Consider the following 23,821-nt stretch of genomic DNA (forward strand, 5'->3'; position numbering starts at 1 on the left):
GTAGAATTTTAGCTGAAGCTCAACATGTTCTCAGAATCACTGTAAAAATAAATTGCCCTGAGACGGTCCATCATCAGTTTAAATCATGTGTAGGTAATAAAGTCAAGGTAGAAACTCTTCCAGACAGCTTTTGCTACAATTTGATTTTACAGATGACTCTTGGATGCATATAGAGATTGTAAAGAAAACTATAGTTTCTCAATGCCTTCTACATGTGTAGAGTACATAGTCTTTCTTCTATAAAAAAAAATCTACCTCTATATAAGCCATATCCAAGTATGGTGCTCCAACAGCTCAAACTTAACATGTCTAAAACAAAGTTACTCACTTCCTCCAAATCCTAAATCAGGTTCCCCCTTGACATCTAATCAAAGGCAGTGTCATATAACTTGTCATCAAAGCATGTTACCTTGGAGTTACGTTTGACTCCTCCCTATCTTTCTCTGCTTATATTTGTATTCTGACTAAAACCTGCTACTTTTTCCTTTGTAATATTTCTGACATTCCCCATTTATTCTAAAGCCATAACTATAATTCACACCCTTTGTGTCTCCATTTGGATTACTGTAACCTATTGCTATCAGGCAAGAATCATTGCATGTTCTCCCAGATCAGACCCAACACATGCCTTAAATCCCTCTCTTTGCTATGGGTCAAGTCAAGCAAAAGTACTACTGCTTACCTTCCAGGCCCTGTACATATTTGCTTTAATTTATCATTTTATAGCACTTTTTGTACTGTTTCCCTGTATTGGTTTTTTTTCATGAACAAGGAATGAGCAAACATTGCTGCTCCGGTTGTTTACAAGGTACAGTCCCTATAATGCTTAGCTAACCAGAAAAGCCAGGAAGAATGTATGAATGTAGAATTGCATGTCTGTTCCAATAAGATTGGGGGCAGACGACTGAGAAGGGGGGCACAAGCAAAGGCTCACTCTACCCAATGCTGCCTTAGATAATGATATAGAGCTTCCATGGAGTCACCAGAAGACAGTCGCCAGTTACATAAACAGCTCTGGTTGCAGCTAAGTAATCCAGCCTACTAGGATGGGAAATGTGTAGTGAGTGTGACACCTATATATCCTGGCCTAGTATATATATATTAATAAATCTGCTTATAATGCACAGTGCACTGAGTATATATGATTTTCAGTATGTTGTCCTCTTATCTGCAAATGGCCCAGAAGTCTTGGTTGGTCAGTCGGAACATACATGTAAAACATATACTATCATATATAATATAGTATAATAAATCATATATAATATATTATATATAACAAAATGTCAATCTGACTGTTTCAGTAGTTTTTCACTAGTGTCATGAAAACAATCATTTCATAGGATGACTCTGACCATTTCTTGGAAAAACCTGACTTACTCTGAGTGCATACTGGTGGCTTTCCTCAGGTTAATCTTTGAACATTATTTATGAGTTTTTTTCTTATCAGGCATGGACTGGCTTTAGCTAGTTAATTTCACCTTTGAGAACAAGGAGACTTTTCAACTGTAATATATATGAATGCTGTTTTAAGTAGAACAATACAATATTATTTATTTTGTTGCATCACTGATATTAAGTTATATTGTATACCAAATCAATATGATTCATTTGACACCACCTATGGTAGAATAGCACAAAAATAGTCTTGTTACTGGAACAAATTAGTGCTGACTGTGCATATGAATACACCCTAAATTAGTGATTGTGCACCTCACATGTTCACTAAAAGAAATAAAAAAAACCAAAAACAAATGATCATAAAATTATTTTTATGCTTCCACCACAATAGTGGGGTCCTATTTTGCTTATATAGCAAAAAGAGTCCTATATGTTTATGAGCCATTGTCTTTTGGTATTTTATGCTGTAAGTTGATTTTTGCCTACATTGGAGGGTCAATGAACTTTTAGGTCTGTTTCAGTGAAACCTATTGACTCCAGCAGAGGGACCAATAGCAATAGCTTTAATTAAGAAGAAAACACAATCTTTCGGAAAGAAGAAAAATAACAAATGTATCAGTCTGTAGGATAAAATAATATATTATATTACAGTGATTTGGAGTGATACAGATGCATAACATTGTCACCTCTCTGCAGGATCCATATATAATATCATCATCATCAACATTTATTTATATATCGCCAGCAGAATCTGTAGCGCTTTACAATTGGGAACAAACAGTAATAATAGTGGGTAATACATACAGAGAGGAAAGATATTGTATATTTTATTACAGTGATTTACAGTGATACAGATGCATAAAGTTGTCATCTGTCCGCAAGATCCATATATAATATTATATTACAGTGATTTGTACATGAGGTTGCCACATGGTTAGTATTTTACCAGCCAGTAAAAATATGATTATGTGCCATTGGTAATAATTTGTCAGAAGCATTACAGAAATAGGAGGGTCAATCATTTTTTCCAGGAAAGGTTACATATCGTCAGTTACTATTCTCTTCCACATATACATAAAACTATTCAATTGTTTGTTTTATTTCTGTTTGAACTGATTCATTTGGCTGACAGAATGTAAATACTCCACAATTATCGTATGTAGTTGTCAATGTAAACAGCTTGTAGTGGATTTCACGCAGTACACAAGGAAGCCGTAGACAGAGGAAGCTGCTGAAGTTGAAAGTATAATGAGTCTTTTGTTTGTGAACATCATCTACAAATTCATTTTTCTGGCTCACTGACACTTGATGACTTTTGGAACATGTTTTAGATCCCACTGTTGGATGGCTTTGGCCAAATGCCCACCATTGACCCAAGTTGACATGCACTCTGTTATGCTTCACATCCAATCATTATCATCATCAACATTTATTTATATAGCGGCAGCAATTTCTGTAACGCTTTAACGGCAAAATTAGTGATTTTCTACACTATGAAAAGGAATAATTTATCTAGCAAAAGATCTCAAAAGTGACTTGTTGTTTTGTGTGTTGATCTACACACCTTAGATAAAATCATAGAGATAGAGCTCAATGACCTGACTTATGGGCCAATACGGCACCTGTCACAGTCGTAGGGGCTACACTGCACTAACCATGCCCACTTCCTAGTGTTAACATGGTAACACAGTTGCCAGTGGACGGCACTATTAGTACAACTAGAGAAAGGTGTTCAATTATGCCATTAGACTTAGGGTTCTATGTATCATTGGGGCCAGTGGGGTGGCGGTAATTTTCATTATGTATTGTTGCATATCGCAGTTATACATAATGAAGTACCGCCACTATTTACCATACCGGGGCTGCTTTGGGAGCCCTCCTCCAGAATGATTTTTAACTTTTTACCTGCATCTTTATGCTACTGGTGAAAAGAGGATATGCTACACACATGTTAAGGCTAGTAATGCTATCCTGACATAGTGTTACTTTGCTGCATAAAGTTTTGCTTTTTACAACTTCATAAATTGCCTAATACTGCTGTCCTCACAGAACTCTATGGGCACCTCAGTAAGTGGCAATAAATACGTTAATCTGGAGAAATCTTCGATTTCTCCGATGTTGACCCTTTGTTAAATATGAAACAGCTGAAAAGTCACGCTGGCATTTTGGCTCTTCACCACTTCGCAAATAGACCCCTTAGTTACATGCGCTCCATCTGTATTTAACTTATTTGATCTAGCACATTGATGCTAAAAACTGTACTTACTTTTGTGGAACTCTTTAACAGACGTGGATATTTCTTTAAAGGAATATGACCGAGAAAGGTTGCAGGTTTTTTAATCACCTTTGCAATTCAGACAACAAATTCTTGTATATTTGCATCCCTTTTGTTCATGTGCCAGTACAACAAACTATTTAAGTATGGGAGTTAAATTATGAAAATAATTTTAAAAACCCACAAACCTTTGTCCCTGTTTGCTGTTTCTAGAAAATGTGTGATCACTAAAGAAACTGCTTAGGACTCTCTTCATTATCACGCAAAATTCAGTCCTCTATTCTGATTGGACAATCTCTTCCTGTCCTTGTATTGCAAATGACTGCCCTCTAATATGTCATTAGAAAGATTGGCTAGTTGTTTTTCATAAGAGGACATGGAGTTCGCTATTTTCAGCAATTTCACAGACAGCATTGTAAAGAACACCAATGATATTGTTTAAAGAGTTAATTATATATAGTGTGTATATTAGTTATTGTTGAGCAAATAAGTCCACTTTAAACAAACCCTTTGAAGTTGCAGCAGTAGAGGGTTTACGTGTGTTAACTTATGGTAAAAGCAGAGAAAATGTATTTGATGTTAAAATAAAACACTTTTAAGATGAATTAACAAAGCCTGGATTAGTACAGTTGGAAATTAAGTAGGAAGATCTAGAGCAGACCTTCGAGTATAAGAAAAAACAAGTCATGTTGAAAGTTATGTTAAAGCACATTTTAGTGAGACTTTCTTCCCAGATATGGAGGATGCACTAATCTCATCTACTCCATTGTATGAATTTAGAAGTGGGGCGCGGCTAGAAGTAATGGTGCAATTGATTACATTGGTCATCTAAAAGAAGTAAGGTCCATTTGTATGTAGATGTGGACACAACTTCTCAGAGTTTCACTTACAAATGATCATATTATGCCACAAAGTAGGAAAGGAAGTAATAATACAAAGTATGAGGACTTATACATTTTGGAGGGGGAAAAAAAACATTTTGTGAATCAATTCAGAAATGTTATATATTACACATCCATTCATCATATCAAAAACAGGGGATATTGGGAAGAAAAGTTGCATGGTGGGATCTGAAAAAGGAATATTTGGGAGGTATGGCTAAAGCGATACCCACCATTATCTAACTTAACCAACTTTGATTGCCAATAATGGTTGTAATGATATTACATATGTTTGGTTTCAATCATTTTTATGATTCCCCAAATCCCTGTAAATAAATATACAGCACGGTGGCTAAGTGGTTAGCACTTCTGCCTTACAGCACTGGGGTCATGAGTTCAATTCCCGACAATGGCCTTATCTGTGTGGAGTTTGTATGTTCTCCCGTGTTTGCGTGGGTTTCCTCCGGGTGCTCCAGTTTCCTCCCACACTCCAAAAACATACTGGCAGGTTAATTGCCTGCTATCAAAATTGACCCTAGTCTGTGTGTGTGTGTTTGTGTCTGTGTGTGTTAGGGAATTTAGACTGTAAGCTCCAATGGGGCAGGGACTGATGTGAATGAGTTCTCTGTACAGCGCTGCGTAATCAGTGGCGCTATATGAATAAATGGTGATGATGATGATCTCTGGCAGCAAAGATGCATCTAAGTGGGCTCCCCTTTCTACTACACCGTCAATCATTCCGAATTTATGGGCAACCAATGCAGGTGCGGTACTTCACACATATTATATGATGGCGACAATCAATTTTTTGTGTATTATTTTTTATGGCATTTTTCTAGTAATATCTGTTACAGACACAAGTTCCTCAGTCTGCTCTCTGCTAAACTTTGTATCTCAGTGGCAGCTTCCTGCTGCTGGAGATTATGCCTGAGTTGGTTTTGTGTCTTATACTGTTTAACATGTGCTAACCTGACTGTGTGAAAACTCCATGGAAACCAACTGTGTTTGCTTGTTAAAGAAGACAATTCAATTAGACATAGCTGCTTTTATAGGCGCATCAGCATTGTTACATGTCCCCGTAAAATGTGCCTTTATACACGCTAGTAAGCACGTTTCATGCTAGTGCATTGCATTAAAGCTTGTATTAAAAGGGAAGTATACATTTAACATATACGGTATATACTTCTGTAATATGATGCTCCAGAACCACCAAAATAATGTTTTTATGTCCATCAGAATTCAAAATGCATTTTAGTTGCTGCAACTTTTTATGCATATATGTCTCATATTTATTTATGCATCACTAAATAGGATTTTGTGCTACTATGTAACCTATAGTATCGAACAGCCAAAGTTTTCAATATCTCTGCAAACCACAATCACAATTTATTGCTGAAAATGGTGTTAAAGACTAGTGATATTTTAAAAACACTTTATTGAAGCTCAGCACAAACCAAATTTAGTTAAACACTTGTAGAAACATAGAATTTGACAGCAGATAAGAACCACTTGGCCCATCTAGTCTGCCCATTTTTTAACCTATGGTAACCTCAAACTCTATTTCATCCTTAGTTCTTTGTAAAGATATCCTTATGTCAATCCCCAGCATGTTTAAATTGCTCTACTGTATTATCCTCTACCACCTCTGATGGGAGGCTGTTCCACTCATCCACTACCCTTTCTGTGAAGTAGTTTGTCTTCAAATTTCCTCTGAACCTATTTCCCTCCAGTTTCAGTGCATGTCTTCATGTTCTAATACTTCTCTTTCTTTGAAGAAAGTTTCCCTCCTGTACCTTGTTAAAACCCTTGATATATTTGAAAGTTTCTATCATGTTCCCCCTTTCCCTTTTCTGCTCCAAACTATACATATTAAGAGTATTTGAAAACATTCAAACACTCTAATAGGTAGAAGACACCAATTACCTTCCTACATCTAGTGCAATAAAACTACTCCACCCATCACGTCTCACCTTGTGGCTCCATCAGTCTCCCCTGCTGACTTTGATGTTCACACCTGAGCATAGCCAAAAAAGTGAAAGTGAACTGCTCCCATTCTGGTCCTTGGTACGAGGAGCAGATCTACAAAGGAATGGTTTGGCTCGGTGGGAGGTGATAGGGGAAGTTATAATTTGACTATGCATGGGCAATGTTTGTTCTGCAGAAGATAGCCCTTTCAGAAAATAGAACAGGTTAGCAATGTTTTGCCATGACAGTTAATCATAAATAAATGACAGCTCATGAAATACAAGAAGAGAACAAATTGGGACACTCTGGGTTGTTGGTTGTAGAATATTTAAAGCTCTGAAATACCCCAAAAATTCATATGTAGGCACCAGATATATTAACAGTCTTAACCCTAAGCCATGAAACTTTGTTTAGTTGAAAATTATAAGGGTTAAATAGGAACTTAAGTAAATAACAACAATGATGCCTGATGCTGAGTTAGGAGAAAAGCAAAAAATATGAGCAAATTTGCACCTTGGCAAAACCATGATTCATTGGAAGGTGAAGGTACAGTTAAAATGTATGGACAGATTTATAGTTGGGATTAGGGCATGTCCTAGATCATCTTTAAATTCAGTGTAAAAATAAAGCTATCACGTATTTGTGTGCTACATGAAAAGCAGCCGGTATTTCCCTTGTATGCAAAAACAATACATTAATTTGCACCCCTTGCATTATAACATGATTTGTCCAGGAACAAGGCTCCTAACTCAGCATCACGCCCGATGTTAGTAATATGCTACAAATAATCATTTTTTAATCTTGAGTCTGTGTTTTTTGGTATCATTCTCTTGTGCCAGATTTAAAGCCAAGTCAGTGTTTTCTGTGTTCCAAAGTTTTACAACCTTGGCAACAGATCTGTATGCCGTGGGCTATAATTTGGCAGAGTCAATTTAAACCCTAGAGCGTATTTAATTTTAGATGGTACATTTGAGTGCAGTCCATTCAGAAAAAAATCTGAGCACAAAATAAACAAAAATACATCTAATGGAGATTTATTTTTGTAATTGAGGTTACCCGGAATATTTATAGGGAGCTGCTGACAAGTTGCAAAATTGTTTTGAGCAGAGTAAAGGAATATTTATCCAACAAAATATTATTTTCTGAATCAGTAAAAATAAGAAGCATATTCTATTGATTTGGTAAAAACACTACATTATGCAAGATAATTATACTGTTATTTTAAATTTGAAAGCTTCATTAAGGAAAGAATTTTACAAAAAGAGATTTGCAGCTTCTAAAGGTCATCGATCAACTGTTATAGCAGTTGAAATAACTTTATTCCACTGCAATCTAAGTGGAACCTTCCCCTCCTTCGAATGGCAAGGTATATGGACATTACGGGGGTTATTCAATTGTTTCTTTTAATGCGCTAAAACAAAAAAAAACGAGCGCTCTAAAAATATTACCGTTAATACGGTAATTACTCGCTAAATTTAATCTCGCAGCTCCCTGAACAGCGAGCTGAAATTCAGCCCGCTGGCAGCGAGTAAATACCGTATTAACTGTTTACGCGCGCAAAATTACCGTATAATATGACGTTTTTTTCGAGCGCTCGTTTTTTTTTGTTTTAGCGTGTTAAAAGAAACAATTGAATACCCCCCCTACATATAATGTAGTCCATTGGCTTTTGGGTAAATATCCCTATAGATAAAGTTTCCAGGCTTTTAGGTTATTCACTTAATACAAAGAACAGCTTTTCTATGAAAAGGTCTTTGTAATGGTTTTTTTTGCTCTAAATACTTATACATCTTTAGAAATTATTTATATAATCTTTTTATTTATGTAATATATTAATATATATATTAATTATATATTCCTATATTTATTGAAGATATCAGGTTCTATGTTGTATATATTTAATTTGTACTAAAAAAATATATATAGTTTTCGTTATGTTTATCATATACCTTCTCTTCAGCCTGCTAAGCTTTTATAATCTGTAGGTGTAAGGTTACAGACACTTGTTCCTGTTGTCAATGATTGCACTTTCATAGACGTTTTATTAGTTTTTGCCTTTAGTGTTATTTAGCGTCTACTCCAGCTTTAACTTTACGAATAACACAAAGTAATAATCAAAGCGTCAGCATGATGTCTAAAAAGTATTTTTCTTTATGCTGTTTTTTGGCAATAAGGCAATATTCGCTGTGCTTTGTAAGAGTTTCAAGTTCCAGATAGACTACGATTTCATTCCAAAAAACACCTCTCATTTGAAAAGTATTTTTCTTGCTCAGTATATTTCTTTTTATTACATCTAAAAATATTTCTACTTAAGGGATTTAACTTGGCCCTTATCGTTTGAGCTGTGCAAAACACATTTAAGCATAATAAAAATGAAATATGGATGATGAACAAATCTAAAGACAAATGATGCACAAAATTAATAAATTAGTTATTACTCTACAAAATTGAAAACCTTCATTCCTTCTTGGATTAAATAGTACAGTACAAATTTATTAAAGAGTAAGTGCTATTGAAAATGGATATTCAATCTTAGGTTGCAAAGATATTGCTGCACTTAAAGTATGCCAAAAAATACAGGATGTTAATTAAATGTTTGAATGCTTATTCTATATTAGTCATTGGTTACTTTTACATTAAGGGGCAGTATATAATTTTTGTTTCTTGTTTTGGCATTTATGCTGGACAGTGGATAATGGGCTTTATACAATGATTGGCTAATCACAATAGCCTTTTTCCTGCACCATCCTTGTTAAAAAGAGTAAGGGATTAAATATTATACTTGATTTAGATAAATATCTAAAAACTTAAGTTTAATCTTTATAATTCTTATATCTTTATAAAAAAAATAATAATATTTGCCACTCTTAAGCAAGAGAAATGGCACACCTAACATTTTTTTTATTTCTTTCTTAATTAGTTTAACAACTGCCCTCCAAGAGAACCTACCCTACTATATACTAATAGTAAAAGGCAAGTAAACCGCTTGTGATATTATATTATATAAGAAAGAATTAAACAAGATCCCAAGTCATGTCTAATATCTATATTAGCAGAGGTTATGTGTATCAATTTTTAGTGGGGAGCTGCTAGTTTATTCTCAACTAATTAACACATCAGGCTGACTCTCCATCAGTAATTATGCCCCACATTATTATACGCTCTTGCAAAACTCAAAGTAATGGACTTTTTCATTCTCTTTCCTAGTCCACACTCAGATACCCTTAACCATAAAATAAATAAGTTATTTTGTCATTTTGTTTTTCCTAGTCAAATCCAGAGTAAATCAAAATCAAATTATTTATGTTTCCTCTATTTACCCAAAGGAGTTAAAAACAACATTTACACTTAAATCTTTTCCTCAAAAACTCATTGGGGAGTTCTACTTGTGTTTACACTTTTTTTTTTACATTATTTATTAAAACATTTTATAGGCAACTTTGAGCAAAATTATTATTTTACTTTTTTATTTCCAGTCTACGCTTTCTCGTCATTGAAATGTTTACATATTTATCATTTAAGCTGTTTTAAGTATGGTTTGACCTCAACACCACACCCTATAAAACACAAGGGAACTACATGTTATGTATGTAAAAAGCCAAGATGTTTTAGCAAGAAGAATGAATAAAACATTGTTCTTTTTATTATGATTACTTTATTACTACTGCTATTATTTTTAGTTGGGTGCATCCTAGTGGAATTCTGTTACATAGAATTGGCTGTACTTCTTCAAGCACTTATATATAAAGTATAATTACAATTTGTTTTATATATATATATATATATATATATATATATATATATATATAATATAGTCTAAAAAAAAGTGTATTGCAATGTAATTTGGTACATTGTTTTTCTATCGTCAGCTAAGAATAAGAATAGAGGGCCTGATTTATTAAGGATCTTCACTTGAGAAACTTCTTATTTCAGTCTCCTGGACAAAACCATGTTACAATGCAAGGGGTGCAAATTAGTATTCTGTTTTGCACATAAGTTAAATACTGGCTGTTTTTTCATATAGCACACAAATACTTAATAGCTTATTTGTACACTGACATTTATAGTTGATATTTGTGTGCTACATGAAAAATCAGTCAGTATTTAACTTATGTGCAAAGCAGAATACTAATTTGCACCCCTTGCATTGTAGCATGGTTTTGTCCAGGAGACTGAAATAAGAAGTTACTCAAGTTAAGATCCTTAATGAATCAGGCCCAGAGACACCATCATCCAGGTGATGAACACATGATGTAAACATAGTTACACATGGGAGATGAATTGGGCAGGACTAGAGCAACCTGAAGCTAATCAGCTTTAGAATGTTAGCAGCATTACCGGGGGTGGCTGTTTGGGCCTGTCACCTCCCCCCCGTCCGTCCGTCCCCCCGTGCAATATTTTTTTTTATGTTACCGGCGGCCGAATCCGATGCGGCCGCCGAATCCGAGGCGGCCGCATCACTTGACACGCGATGCGGCCGCGTCATCGCGTGTCATGTAATGCGGCCGCCTGTGCGCCCCTCGGGCTGATACCTCTCGGCCCGCGCCTGAACATTACATGGTACTTCTATTCGGCCAACTCCTTTGTATTCATAGGTAGGCAAGTGTAGCAAGTTTCAAGTGGGAGGGGCAAAAATGCATCTTTACAGACTAATAATGGTACCAAATGTCTCCATATTGTAAGGAAGACATTTCTGATCATTCTAAATGTAGCATTTCAGACAACTTTATAGTACTATATAAATTGATTTGTAATACAAATGATAGACAATTAATTTGTCTGTAGCTCATCTGTCAAGTGTAGCATTACTTATATTAACCAACCTATCAAAAGTATATACTAGCAGGGCTATTTATCAGAGGGTAGAAAGCCCTAAATACCCTCATGCATGTCCTCTTGCTGCTGCCAGCCAGTACTGTATTGCCAGTGAGGTGAGCATCGCTCAGTGGCCCCTGCAAAATTGTATTGATATATATGGGCAGCACAGTAGCCTAGTGGTTAGCACTTGTGCTTCACAGCACTGGGGTCATGAGTTTGATTCCCGACCATGGCCTTATCTGTGTGGAGTTTGTATGTTCTCCCTGTGTTTGCGTGGGTTTCCTCCGGGTGCTCCGGTTTCCTCCCACACTCCAAAAACATACTGATAGGTTAATTGGCTGCTATCAAAAATTGACCCTAGTCTCTACCTGTCTGTATGTATATGTGTGCGAGTGTGTGTGTCTATATTAGGGAATTTAGACTGTAAGCTCCAATGGGGCAGGGACTGATGTGAATGAGTTCTCTGTACAGCGCTGCGGAATTAGTGGCGCTATATAAATAACTGATGATGATGATGATGATGATATATCGCACGATAGAGGATTTTCTATGACCGCGACAAGCTGCAATAGAAAATTTTCAAATATTGCAGTGCCTTATAAAATAGACCCCTAAAGACTTTGCATGACAAGGCAGGCAACTGTATCCTTAAACTGTAAACTTTATTCTATGTAATAAATAAGATGTGATGTGATGTTAGAGCCTAGAATCTACTAGAGCCTACTATCTTATTAAATATATTGATATATTAGCTGAAATCTGTATCTGCCAGAAGGCATCAGAGTATATAATGACAATAATGTGCAAATAATCTTATCAATCAGTAAATGTGATTTAAAATTATGTTATAAATGTAGTAATAAGTCAGCTAAAAGTAAAATAAAAAAGTGCTGCATATTCATTCAGTGTAATATCATGAAAAGAATTGTGTGTATTATTGTTCGTCTATTTGTTTCCACATCTAATGTCTGCTGTGAGTCTGATGCCACTTTTGGATAAGATTACATTCCTGGCATGCAGGCAATAAGTCAGGCAGGATGTCTAATTGCACTACAGGTAGTGTTTGCTGACAGTTCTGCAAGTGTTGATGGACTGTGGGAAAACAGATGGAACAAGGCTTTGCAGAAAGCATCTCAGAAAGCATGCAGGACATGTAGGAGCAAGGGAAAAGCAGCAGCTATTTATATTTCAAAGCTTGCGTTGCCATGCATAAGGATCCTTCATTTTACACCCTATACAATGGCATAGCTCAAGCATTTCATTGCTGGCACTAGGCATTTTTTTCCCAAAAGAATCATGTAACAATTAAAAAAGAATATGTTATGATTCCTCTAACCATTTTAATGCAAAAGACTAGTCTGTCAGGAACACATTAGTAGAATAAAACTCTCTGTTTATTTTCACTTTTAAGAGTAACTGGATTCAACCATGGACATCACAATGCGTTGTGAACGTGGATACCAGTGAAACTAGTTGTACTTTCCAATGAGGTTACAGTTTATTGAGGCTTTCTTTACATTTTTATCCAGGCATAATGACATTTTGAGCGTTGTGTTAAACACCAGTGACACCACATGTCAAATGCAATCACGTTTGGTGGTTATCTAGTACTGGCGGGCAAGGGGAGTGAATGGAGGACACTCCTTGTCCCCAATGCGTTCACTTGCAAGGAACGCAATTAAAGGGAGTAGGAAGCATTAAAAAAGGACTATAATGCAGGTGCAAAGGCTAGAGGTTATGGAGTTACTGGAACCGATTGGTTATCACACAGCAAAGTCTAGCCACTGTTTTCTTTGTTTTGTTTTCAACAGGCTGGCCCACTGGCTGAACTGAGGCTCCCATGCCTAAGCCACCATTCTACCACTTATGTCCCCATGCTACACACACACACACACACACACACTCTGCTGTTAAACAAGAAATTGGGGGACAGAGAAGAAACATGGATGAGCATTGATGCTGCCGTTACTGTTCCTGTGGACAGTAGTCGCAATTAATATAGGTCAGATGGCATGAGGCTATATCATATGGTCTCTTACGTCTCCATGTACTATAAAAGTCAATGGCTATATGTGGAACATATTGGCTATCCGGTGGCATGTGAGGGTATATGGACATATTGGTTATATACCGGCAGGGCACATGGGGCTTAATGGCTATGTGGTGGTATATTTGACTATATGGTTGTAGGTGAGGCATATCAAGGAAATGTTGGTTTTGGTGAACATGGAAGATACCACAGTACACATGCTGAGCATTTACTTCAATGCGGCAATAAGTACACTGTTTTTATTAATAAGTTGTGACTTTCATTTTTTTCTGCAATAACATGCTAAGTTTGCGAAGTACTACATACTAGTTTTTGCTCTTATGTCCATTTAACTAGTGGTAATTTCATACATTAGTTTTGTGTGCACACTGTCTTGGAAAAACAGTCAGCTTTGTGCACCCCTTAGCTTGGTGAAGTGTAACACAACCTCACTGTAAAAAACTATTCAAATTGGCAGGTCCGGTATAGTCTTCATTTATCTATTCACCCCTCATATGCAAACATCTCTTGTCTTTAATGAGATCACTCTTTTAAAAATATGACTCTCAAAGGGAAAAAGAATTGACTGTTCTTTAAAGTGTCAAAACAATATTAAAGTTTCAGTAGCGCAGTGAGGTAAGAAAACCAAAAAATAATGACTCAGCAATTTTTGTTTCATATTTTCAGAAATATTTGTAAAGTGCCCGCAAATTCATGCTTGCCTTCAAGGGGTATATGTGTCTGGCATGATGACCTGTTTGCCTTTGCATCATCAAGCCTCGCCCTCTGCTGTGTGGTGATGCACATTGCATCATCAATGCCCTGCCCACTTCACAACAAGTGCCAGTCTGCCTCTCAGTGTGGTTGGTAATTGCCAGACCACCCTGTCCCTTGGAACCATCCAGATCTTTTCAAATTTGGCCTCATATGTGTGTAAAAGCTCAATCTATTTATAACTACACTATGTCCAACACACCAAACCAAACCCATTTCATGTGTAGTTATCAACATTTTTAGTAGTATTGTCACACACTAGTAGTATGGCCTTATGAGCACCTAGAATGGAAAACAGACCTCCTCCAAGTATAGGTCATTTTTGTCTCAAATTCTGTCAGTAAAAGCATACTTGTCTGTTCTCCTAAAATGTCCGGGAGACTCACAAAATTTAGGGAGTCCTCCTAGGAGAGTATAGACCGCTCTCCCAGATCACTTTTGAAGAGAGCAGGGGACAGGATGTTATCAGGACCCGCCTCCGCTTCATAAGGACGCAGTTCACGCCATTATTTAGCAGTGGATTGGACCTGATGCTGCGAATCACATCATCATGTGTGAAAACCTCATTGCGTCAGGGGATGTGTGCAGGGCTGTGGTGACGCGATTCATGATAGTACAGTTTATAGAGCAGTACAGAAACAGAGGACTGAATCCCGTGTGGTGTAGCCGGTCACACAGAGGAGAGTTCATTACGTTACCTGTGGAACACAGACCTGCAGAAGAATACAGTGCCTGGAGTAGAACAGATAGCAGCTACACAGGGCTCCGTAGCTGAGGGACCTTGATGGGACCCATAGTTGTTACTACCTCCTACTTGCGAGTGTGAGGATGGTAGGGGCGGGGCATTGTGAATCACAAAATTGTGGCCACGTCCACGTGATGCAATTTTGCAAAAGTGTAATTTTGCTGCAGGGGAGGGGCCTAAATTATGTGAATCGCGCCATGGAGGCTTCCATCCTGCCCACTTCATTAGGAAGTGACCAAGTAATGTAGCTAACTTGCCTTCAGGAGAGAAACACACTTGTTTACGTTCATTAGTGTGCTTGGAGTAATAATAGCATCGCTACTACACCATACAGGTTATTAACTATACAAAGTACACCTTTTTTGTTCCCCTAAAAGCATCTCACATGCCTGGACTACAAATGTCATTTTGTGCCACTTGCCTTAATGTTATCACTGGTCCCTAGTAACTTATAAGGTTGGATTCTTATGAATATTGGTCCACTCATCAAAATCACTACATTCACTATGCGTAAGTGATGGGCACACCTTAAAGAACAGCACTTTATTTGAACTTTGCCTCTTGCAGCAATAGCTGTTTGCTTAAGGAAACACTAACACCAGATACAACATTCAACAGCAATAGCATCGTTATCATTCTCAGTTGGAGCAAACTATTAAGGGGCTATGATGAGGGAAGCCGTTTCAGTCCATTCACTAGACAAACTGCAGTATCCTTATGTTTTAAAATACAATTCATTTAATACCAACTGTAGGAGTGCAGATATCCAGGAACTTTTCCAAGGCTCTTTTCCATGTGCAGAAGTGTCATCTGTGACCCTGTGTACTGCCTTGGCAGCTTTCCTGTAGTAGTGCTGGCAGTAAGAGGGCTGGAATGCATCTCTCTGCAGCTGGGGAATGCTGAAGCAGCTGGTGAGCTGTGCAGGAATGATGTGTGAAATGTGTGGGTTTTTATGCCCCCACAATGGAAAGCTCACTTTTATTTTCCTGGCTAAGTTACACAAGAGTCTTGTACTTTGGAAGACAAGAGGGAGCTGCCACCTAAATCAGCATTGGCCCCACTTCCTTTCCTGGAGGCAGCAGCAGCGAAATCCAGTCTCTGTTTATGTTTGGGCTGTTCAGGAAATCTTCATATGTAATAATGTCCTCCATATCTGCTGTCCGGAATTTATTTAGACTTTCACAGCTTCCGCTGCATGCTGCGGACAGAGACTAAAAATTCCATAAGAGCTTAAACAGACAGACACGACACACGACTCAATCAGTAATCCTGTAGTATAGGGACAGGGGTTAGGTACTGCTCTTTTAGAACAGATATATGTGTCTGAATTTTAAAAAAAATTAAAGAACGGTTTTATTGTATTATATAATCATATCACTTATTCTGATTAAAACTGTTAAACTATTTTTTTATTTAAACTAGACTAATTAGCTTACGTGCCTACCTGTTTAAATGCATTTACAATGTATTAAACCTGTGGTATATAGGCAAACCAGATGGACCAATCAGTGTAGCGCAAGAAAGCAGAAGTGGCTGAAAATGGTGAATTGTAATAAAGTTGTATTTGCCACAATTGTTCATTTCAAATTACTGTTCTATTACATGTGAAGTCTGGCAAAGGGAGCTGGAGATCAGTTTCCTTCTGGGCTACTCTGTTTCACTTTTTTTTTTATTACCACGAAGGCTGGCATTTGAAATATTTAAGGAGTTTCTTTCATAGTAGCACATAATAAACATGGATGCCACTAGCCCATATCACCAGTCATATAGTGGTGTTCACTAGAGATGAAATAGTCATAGCCATGATTATCTTGTTGAAGGACACAAATTCCGGAGCATTGTGTTTAACTACCTATATATTCCTAACTGAGAGCCGTAACTTAGAATTCTAGCGCCTGGGGCGAGAAAGACAAATGCCGCCCCTCTAGCCCTCAATTTTAACCAAACTAACCTAAAATAGTCCTAAATTGTGCCCCCTTCAGCGTTGCGCCCTGGGCAGTCGCCCCTGTGGCACAGCCCTAGTTACGGCTCTGTCCTAACCACTTACTACTGCCAGGGCCAAAAGCTCCTGCTGTCATTTTCTGACTGTATGAAAAAAACACATCTGTCTGTTTGAATCATAATGTTATTATAGCATCCACTCAATGCATATAAATATAGGTTTTAGTATGTGTTCTTAGATGTATATTGTAGTCTGTTGATCTGCATGAGATAGTCTACAAATTGCACAATAAGCTACCTTTGTTTCAAATCTATTGTAAGATTAAATTTTAAATATCAAGCATGGTAACTTGCAAATATATTTGCACATTTCCCAAGATTCTTTTTATGCATGAAACCTTAAGGCTTCTGTTTGATGTTTAGCTGTTTAGCTTTTAATTTAATTATTGTCTGTGCAATTGTGAGCTATTTTTAGTCAGAATGAACACATTCAGATTATAGTCTCTTCAATATATATGTTGTATGACAGCTGCCAGTGGGTGATATTTAAACATTAAACATGTCCACTTGCAAACAGAGGCAGTGTGGAAAGTCTTTAATTTTACAGCATTTGTTGTCAACTGTCTCGTTTGTTATGTAGATAATTTGTACAAGTCATTTTTATATGTTTACCCTTAGAAATGCGATTTCACAATACTATGAAACTAAAATTGTCCCCCACAATTTATCCATTACTTGTTTTCCATGAATAGAGTAGTAAGGCTATAAATATGGGAGAAAGTCATTGGAAATCATTCCTTTAGTCATAGCCAACTCTCTCCACTTTCCAGTGCCAATCCCAGATTTTAAACATTTTTGGTGGAAATTCTATAGGTTTTATACTTTACTGATGATTGATGAGGAATATTTAAAATGCAAAACATGAAACTATAAGTTCAGTAAACCTATCATTATGGGAATTGTAGTTCATCAAGGTCTGTCTAGACTACACCACACATGATCCTCTTATATGAACCTGACAGCAGTGCTCTTGGAAGTTGCAAAATTTGTTAACAACTATGTTTTCTATATACAAATCTACAAAAGGATTTTCATTGAATCATGGACACATAGCAGTTGTCCTGGGCATTCTGCTGCTATAAGGATGTCATCCAAAACAGGACATTGAAATTACTGCCTAAAAGGGTGCCCATGAGGTCTACTCTAGCATAATACAGTTGGGTTTGAATAGTTTTTTAGGCATACTTTTTCTATGACTCAATTATTATTAGTAATTACAATCTATCAATTGCCAGTTAGTTAGTTTAGCACATGCATGTGATCTGGGTCATGAGCTCTTTCTGTCTCGATTTTTTGATTAGGTGTAAGTGTGCCTCCTCCCGTGACAAGTAACATTTAATAGTATGCTGCCTTAGGCAATGGCCACACAGCTTTAACAAAATAATAGTTTACTTTATTAGTATAGTGTGAAATGCACATGCAATAATCAGATGGGGAATTTCTTAAACATTATTAGGCATAAGTAGTACTTTGTGAAAAAAACAAAAGAGTTGACAAACCATGTTTTAGATGTGTGGAATCCAGGGTATGCTGCTGAATGTAGCCATAAAGGATACTCTGGTAACTTTGATGACCAGTATGAAGATCAGTCCCTTGTATTTGTGTCTGCTTATGTTTATCCGTGATTATATGAAATATTTTAACATCAGTGGATTCACTTTTGATTTTTTTGTGTGTTATTTTCTTGTGTTGTATTGTTTTTTCCTTTTTTTTTTTTTTACTCTTCCTTCCTGTCGCCAGCCTCTATGACCAACAATAACATTCCCTTTTAATGTCTTAATTGGATTTTACAGATATGGACTATTGTACACATAAACCATCACCAAGGTATAGAAGGGCGAGGAGTTCTATTATGGGTTAATTTAGCATTCTAAAAATTATTTTATTGACAATACTCATGGATTTTGAGTTGGCCAACTGCAAACAATGCTCTGTGCTGGAAGCAGTTTACAATATCTATTCTTATTCTGTATGATGTATAGTATATGTATACAATTTATATAAGTTTATAAAATACAACAGGAACGCAACATGATGGTGTGTTGTGTGTTATCTCTATCTAAAGTGTATCTAGATTTAAATAGGCTTTAATAAAGGGGCGGCTACTTGTTCCGCTCTGGATAATGAACCAGCCGTTTATGCCATATACGGAAGCGTTTCTTTAAATGTGAAAATTATTTGGCTCACTAATTATCATTGCAATGATGATGTACGAATCAAAAACGGTGCGTTCTGTAATTAGACAAACTTGTCTTACCGAAATGCTCTAGGTAAGACACGCTATAAGTGTGCACTTAATTAATTTCCATTGTGCTAGCAAAATATTTCAGGCCAGTTACCTGTCACGTGTATGTTGTCAATGTCAGTTAATACCACAGACATAGAAAACAATTGGCTACATGCATTATTTAAAATGATAACATATCACAAAACGCACACAGACCATACTGACAAGTATAGAATAAGATGTACAGTATTGTGCTCCATCAATTCACACAGAGAAAGGCAGGATATTTTCCTCACTGACAGACAAGACAATTGATACAGCTGACAAAACTCAATTGTGATTGTTACATTGTAATTATAGGTAGTGAGTGGAAGAGGGAAAAGGAGATTTGCAGAAAAATACATTGTAAATGTATCACAAACCTATCTAACGCTCTCACGTTTGTACATTCATATTCATGCATGAGCCGAGGACTTAATATAGGCCGTACAGGTCCATGCCTTAGTCCACATACACAAAGACATGTTTTGGTTGTTTTCTTTCCAGCTTATTAAAAGTGATTTGGTGATCCAGGTGCGCTCCTAAAGTTTCTCTCCATTCACTTGGCTGCAATTCTGGGGGGAAAAATATGGTAGCAGCAAAGCATATGACATCCTTATAATAAGAAGAAAAAGTCCATTTGGATGTACCCTGAGAGCTTCACATTGTAAGATTTAGCGTGCAGGGCCCTCTCGCTCTCCTTTTTATCGCTGCTGTATTTGACAGTCTTTGTTTGTTCACTTGATTGTACGTTGCTATGGCATAAATTGGCGCTGTGAAAATAAAGGATAGCAATAATGATCAAAACCATGATGGGTGTGGTTGGATTTCTTTCTACAGAACATACATCTGGAATATGAATTTAGCATTAGCAAATAAGACTTTTACTTATTTAATATAAGATGTGTAGGTTTAGTAACTTCAATTGCCCATATGGTAGATTACTAGTGGGTGCAGTACTATATACACATGTATCATCATCATTTATTTATATTGTGCCACTAATTCCGTAGCGCTGTCACATCAGTCCCTGCTCCATTGGAGCTTACATTCTAAATTCCTATGTTTTTGGAGTGTGGGAGGAAACCGGAGCACCTGGAGAAAACCCATGCAAACACAGGGAGAACATACAAACTCCTCACAGATAAGGCATGGTTGGGAATTGAACTCATGACCCCAGTGCTGTTAGGCAGAAGTGCTAACCACTAGGCCACTGTGCTGCCCACATGTAGAACCAAACTGTGGATATTTTAGCAGGGATTACCTTGTCCATAGCTTTTACCACGCTGTCTTTTGGTCATTTTGCTTTTTTTTTTACCCCTGTTTGGTATGTACATTTGTACTGTTAGCTTTGCCTGCAGATTTATGTGTCCACATTGCTTATGCGCTTATCACTGTCTATTGCTGAAAAGGGTGTGCTACAGATTGCATACTCTGACATGCTCATCTAGTCTGCTACTCCTTAGCTAAATATTAACAGTTTCACTTTATAAGCCATAAGCATAAGTACTTGAAATGGCCATTTATTTCCTTTTGACCCACAGAAAGCAATTTAAAAGTTTGTTTTCCTTTACTGAGGTTTAAACCTACATTCCCTTCGTATTGACGCTATTTACTTACTATTGTCATAGTAAGTCATATGGTACACATGGATTGGGAGAGGCACAGGGTCAAAGAAAGGAGTAAACCAGTAGAATAACTAGTTAGAAAACATTGTAGCTTTTGAGTGAAGGAAATTAGAGAGAATTGCGGACATGTGTCTTTATGGCCTCTGTTCATTTTAGATGAGTGACATGGGGATTGCGTGACAGAGGAATAGATACATATGTCATACCTGCAGGTGCTCTTGGCAATTCTAAAGCTTTGCTTGTGATCAGTATGAACAGTTTAATGGCACCTATCTACAGTATCTATAAACATATGCATAGTTTCATGTGTAATGTTATATGTTATATTATGTGTTTATCCAACACCCTTCTGTTCAGAATGTCATTGTCTTGTCTGTCAGATACAAATATTCATATATAAAAGTTGAAAAGCAACATACCTATAGAAATGGATTGTAGGAAATACTATTGTGAAAAGGTAATAAACAGAAGTGGATGCCCAAGGGAAACTTTACAGGTACAAATGAGTGAGATTTTCTAAACTGTTCCACAAAATGCACTTGGCCAGTTTGGCCTTTAACCCCAATTTCACTTATGTCTATTTACAGGCTTCTTCAGCTTGTTGTCTCTCACACTCGCTCTCTTTATAGATATAGATACAGAAAGAGAATATATACAGACAGAAAGCACTCACAGGACTTATTGATAGGATCTACTTAATAGGTGTAAAACCTGGCGCAGACTTGAGGTTGAACCAGATATAAGGCTTTTTTCCTATTTATCAATTTCCCCGGACTGGTGAAGACTATCAAAGACTCTTGCGATAGCCAGAAGGGGACAGTGGGGAAAAAAATGCTTTATTAAAATATCAGTACAGATTACTGCAACAGATTGACAACCATGCGTGACTACAGATTACATAACTATATATAGCTCGGTTTCTGTTTCTGTCTCTGTCGAAAAGTTCAAGGCTTTTTCATACATTATATGATAATAAAAAACATATTATAATAAGATATTCTAATGAACATAGATACCTATCATGTGTTAAATATAGAATGCCTGATTATTAGCTTACTGGGATACAGAAAGAGCCGCAGGTCACTGCTGATATGATTAGAACTGTGTTGTGCACTGTGTTTGTTTTAAAGGAAGATAAACACATAATCAAACTGATTTTTGCACAGTTTGATACTTGTTCCCAATCCAATAAAATGTGCTATATTTATAGAGCAAGCTGTTATGTATGAAAGGAATGCAATGATTTGTCTTATGTTACATCTCTTGGCAAAAACTGAGATGCAAAATGCATATGGCTAATCTATTTGGGATTTACATGGATATCACTTAAACAGATACTGCCACTTGTGGCCCTCTCAAATTGTGTTATTATTTGTAGTCGGCATTTGTAGATGAGTAAACTTCTGGATGATTTCCTGATATGTTACATAGTGCCAATTATCTAAGAGATGGTAACCTTAAAGATCTTCACTAAACGGTTCTGAATGCGATATGCTGTTATTCATGTACAGATGGAGCATATCCACAGGAGACTTACAGTGCAACAGAGAGGAAGAGATGCAGGATCATGCTGTATTACTCCTGAGACTTCATAGGCTTATTATGGGAGTGCAGCATGTTTGGCTGGTTTAGAGTACACTGCATTCTGAGTTAAATGTTTGTCATCTATTCTGTGCCACATGTCCCAAACAGTCCCAGCTTTTTCCGGGCTGTTTTGAACTAATTCAGGCAAAAGGGATGTGGGTCAAGGTGTATCCCCATTTCCCATATTTTTTTAATCAGGAATTTTTGGAGGTATGATATCCTTTAAACTAGAGATGAGCGCACTCGGATTTCTGAAATCCGAGCCCACCCGAACGTTGCCGATCCGAGCCGGATCCGAGACAGGTCCGGGTATTCCCGCCAATTGCAAAACTGAAACCGAGGCTCTGAGTCATAATCCCGCTGTCGGATCTCGCGATACTCGGATCCTATAAATTGCCCGCTAGTCGCAGCCATCTTCACTCGGGCATTGATCAGGGTAGAGGGAGGGTGTGTTAGGTGGTCCTCTGTCCTGCTATATCTCGTGCTGTGCTGTGATTTATTTTTCAAAATAAATCCAAAACCTTAAATCCGAACCAAAACCTTTCGTCAGATGTTTTGCGAAACAAATCCGAACCCAAAACCTCAAGCAAATCCGAATCCAAAACACAAAACACGAGACACCAAAAGTGCCCGGTGCACATCCCTACTTTAAACACTAACATATAGGTATATCACTACAATTGACATATATGATTCTCCATTGCTCTAGAGAAGTGTCTAGCACAAAATTGAATTGTCAATTTAGCCACCAATCTATATCAGGAATTTTATTAAAGAAGAGACTGCAAGTGTATGATTACACTCAGGCTGGTGCATCGCACCATAACACTAGCACCATTATACAGTATACAAGAGAGATATGCTTCATACATTTATGTATCACTTTTTTTAATACAGATTTCTCCAAAGACATGAGACTAATTACATGTTGGCCAGTTTTAGTTCATTACAGTTTAAACATTTGAATCATTTCAGTTATCCTATTAGTTCAGCAATAAATAGGCTGATTTATATTAATATGCATTAGTGTGGTTACTTGTTGCTTATGTCTGACACTATGTTTAATGCACATTCCTTCCAATGTAGGAGGTTTTGGACTTTGTTGCTGTATAGTTTCAATCAACTTATTACAAGACACAAGTTAATCGCAATGAAAACTCCTCTTGCAAACTTAACAACAATGAAAACTTAATAATATAATTGTAAAAGTCCAGTTTGTTTTTAATTCATATCATATCTAAAGAATATATGCTTCTAACAAAAATAACAAACAATGTTTGACAAATGCACAAGGTTGATGTAGAATGAAAAGTGTGGTTGTCATGCTAATGGTAACTGTAGTGATCACAAACCAATCCCCATTTTTGTTGAGCCTTGTCCTAAGATGATCGTTTTGGTAAACACAAGGGATCACGTTTTGATGAGAACACCTCCATTGCCAATTCCTTTGTGTTTGA

The 23,821-nt window shown here is 36.9% G+C and overlaps 1 protein-coding gene and 1 long non-coding RNA gene across 3 annotated transcripts in view; one reads left to right on the forward strand and one right to left on the reverse strand.

Annotated features, from left to right (window-relative positions):
- LOC142158513 (uncharacterized) overlaps positions 1 to 6,729 on the reverse strand; it is a 28,887-nt gene extending 22,158 nt beyond the window's left edge. The window contains exon 1 of the long non-coding RNA XR_012692791.1: positions 6,525 to 6,729. This is a non-coding gene — a long non-coding RNA (uncharacterized LOC142158513). The remainder of the gene's footprint in view (positions 1 to 6,524) is intronic.
- Positions 1 to 23,821, forward strand: part of EGFR (epidermal growth factor receptor) — a 199,332-nt gene that overhangs the window by 72,064 nt on the left and 103,447 nt on the right. The window lies entirely within an intron of this gene.

This window comes from Mixophyes fleayi, chromosome 5, assembly GCF_038048845.1.
Source record: "Mixophyes fleayi isolate aMixFle1 chromosome 5, aMixFle1.hap1, whole genome shotgun sequence".
Taxonomy (NCBI): Eukaryota; Metazoa; Chordata; class Amphibia; order Anura; family Limnodynastidae; genus Mixophyes; species Mixophyes fleayi.